This window comes from Limulus polyphemus, unplaced genomic scaffold (assembly GCF_000517525.1).
Source record: "Limulus polyphemus unplaced genomic scaffold, Limulus_polyphemus-2.1.2 Scaffold10460, whole genome shotgun sequence".
In the NCBI taxonomy this organism is placed as follows: Eukaryota; Metazoa; Arthropoda; class Merostomata; order Xiphosura; family Limulidae; genus Limulus; species Limulus polyphemus.
In genome coordinates, this window is record NW_013676070.1 from 8,532 (window position 1) to 11,163 (window position 2,632).

At 34.7% G+C, this 2,632-nt stretch overlaps 1 protein-coding gene across 1 annotated transcript in view; it reads right to left on the reverse strand.

The window, feature by feature from the left end:
* Nucleotides 1-1,853, reverse strand: part of LOC111083637 (cytochrome b5-like) — a gene marked incomplete at its 3' end in the record, with an annotated part of 9,412 nt that extends 7,559 nt beyond the window's left edge. The window contains exon 1 of the mRNA XM_022380282.1: nt 1,775-1,853. The remainder of the gene's footprint in view (nt 1-1,774) is intronic.
* Nucleotides 1,854-2,632: the final 779 nt, after the last annotated feature.

Sequence of the window (2,632 nt, forward strand, 5' to 3'; positions counted from 1 at the left end):
ACCTGTGTTAGACATACATCCAGTATTTACTCAACTCTCGTACAAACTCTCGCTGTTCTTTAAGGAATCCAATGGTCAACCGAAAAACAGAAAATAGCTTCTCCAGAGGTCGTGGTTGTAGTAATATTTTAGTACAGTTTGCCTGAGGTCGTGGTGTTGTAGTAATATTTTAGTACAGTTTGCATGAGGTCGTGGTGTTGTTGGAATGAAAAATCTGTAGATTATCGCGAAGCCAGTAATCGTGGGGAACTATAAGGAGAACCAGCAGTACATATATATATATATATATATATATATAACATTAATATACTATAATTTTCATATCATTTGCATTTCTCCAGCACCGTGCTGAGGACATTAAAAGAACGGAAGCTCATTGATGAAATTGCACTTTTCAAACATCGTATGGCAAGCATGCTTTTTTTGGGGGGGAAGGGGAGGTAGAGGAGACTATGGGAACTGTGGGTTGCCTCGAAGACACATGGGGTAAAAATCAACAAGAAGTAAATACGTCCTCTTTTCCCCTATTCAAATGGATCTGTCAAAACTTTTATGGTCTAAAACTAAACAGTGAAATGTTGTGTGTTAATACTTAATAGCATATTAGATTTATTTTCCTGTGTTGTCCTACAAGACCCAAAGTTCCACTTACTTTAATAAAGAATAACTCGCAGCAACAAGGTGTGGAGTCAGGTGTAATTTTTTGTGGTTGTTGTGATTTTTGAAAGTGAAAAAGGGCACACAACACTTAATGTTTACAAAAATGTAATGATTTAAATAAAAATATTTCCATACATTAAACAAGCTAACACTAAATTAATTAATCAATACTATAAAATATCTAGAAGAAAGAAAGGCATCATTCGTCTGTAATAAATTCACCTGTTCACCGAGAGTCGTGCATTTGAAATTAAACTTACAATCATAAATTAATTTCCTTATCCACCACCAGGAGGAGAGTTTTCAGTTTGTTCTATAAATCCATGAGCGCACGTGTTATATAAAAATGCCCAAGGGAAAATTAGAAGAAGGACACTTCCCTTTCGTCTGTACTTGTAAATTACACAAAACGATCTTTTATCATACCTTCTTTTTTTTTGCTCTAATTACCCATTTGTTACTCCTTTCATGAAACGAGCAGATTATTTTTAATGGCTAATTGTTTTTCATAACAACCGAAAAATAAATACTTAAAATAATTTTACTACTTGCTTTATAAGAGGTACTCACGAACAATATGAAGTTTTGAAACGGCTATTTGTGGAATAACAGATTCATCTCTGTACAACGTTTCGTCTCTAACAGCGAGACATGATATGTACAATATTTAACTTTTAAGATGCAAATTGTATGTGATCATGTCTCGCTGTTATGAGACGAAACGTTGATAAGAAATAAATCTATTATCCTACAAATAGCTGTTTCAGATCTTTACATTATTTCAAAATAATATTATTTTGTATAAACTATAGCTGTTACCGTTTTGTTTCGATTACTCGGAAATTCAACAGCGTCTAATAAAAATTATAGTGCTAATGAATAAAGCAAGAAAACTAACACTTTTAAGTTCATAACATGAATTATACTTCGGCAAATGAAAAGTTTACATAGTTCGAGATGATGCTCCTTCTTGAAGTTAGTGAATGAATTCTTTTTATCCAGTATAAGCTATCATGATCATACTGATAAAATTTGACTTAAACCGTATAAACTTTTTTTTTTAATTGAAACTTTTGTCTAATAATAAACCAAAGCTTGACTACTAAATACTTGCCCTTAGTTCCTATAAAGTTATTGATGTACGCTAGGTTTCTCTGCTTCTTCGAACGGCCTTGTGAGGAATCCACCTGCCTTCTACGCCGTCGTTAAGTTCGACGTAAATACAAAGCCAAACTAGCCGATATAAGAATGAACTGCGCATGCTCCATCACTCACAGTGCTATATAGTAACTTGTTAAATTATTTGGTGTCATGTGTTCTTCAAACTTCAACTTGTAGTCGAGATAATTGTTATCTTATTTTATTTTTTGTTAATATTTTTTTTCTAAACATGTAACATAATAATTTAACGAAGGACTGGAGTTAGCTCCAAAATAAGAAAAAGTCCCAATCAGAAACTGGTTGGCTAATATTCGAACCCAAATTTATTTATTTATTTGTATGTTTACTATCAAGCACAAAGCTACACAATAGGCTATCTGTGCTGTGCCTACCACGGTTATCGAAACGCGGTTTTTAGCATTAACGCCTTTAAACTTGCGTTGATGATCCACGGGGGGGGGGGGGGGGGGTCGTTCTGATAAAGAAACATTATTAACTCGAGGGCTATCTGCGCTAGACATTCTTAATTTAGAAGTGATACACTGGAGGGAATGCACCTATTCAACATCACCCACCGCAAACTCTTGGGCTACTCTAATCAAACAGTGGAATTGACCGTCACATAATAACGCTCCCATGGCTGAAAGTGCGAGCATCTTCGGTGATGGGGTTAGAACTCGCGATTCGCAGATTGCGAGTTAAACTCCCTATTCATCAGGTCCTGCAAGGCACAAGGGGTCATGTTCATTTAATAACTCAAAAAGTACATTTCTTAGATAACTTGTCAATCTATGAATAGTAATGACATTTA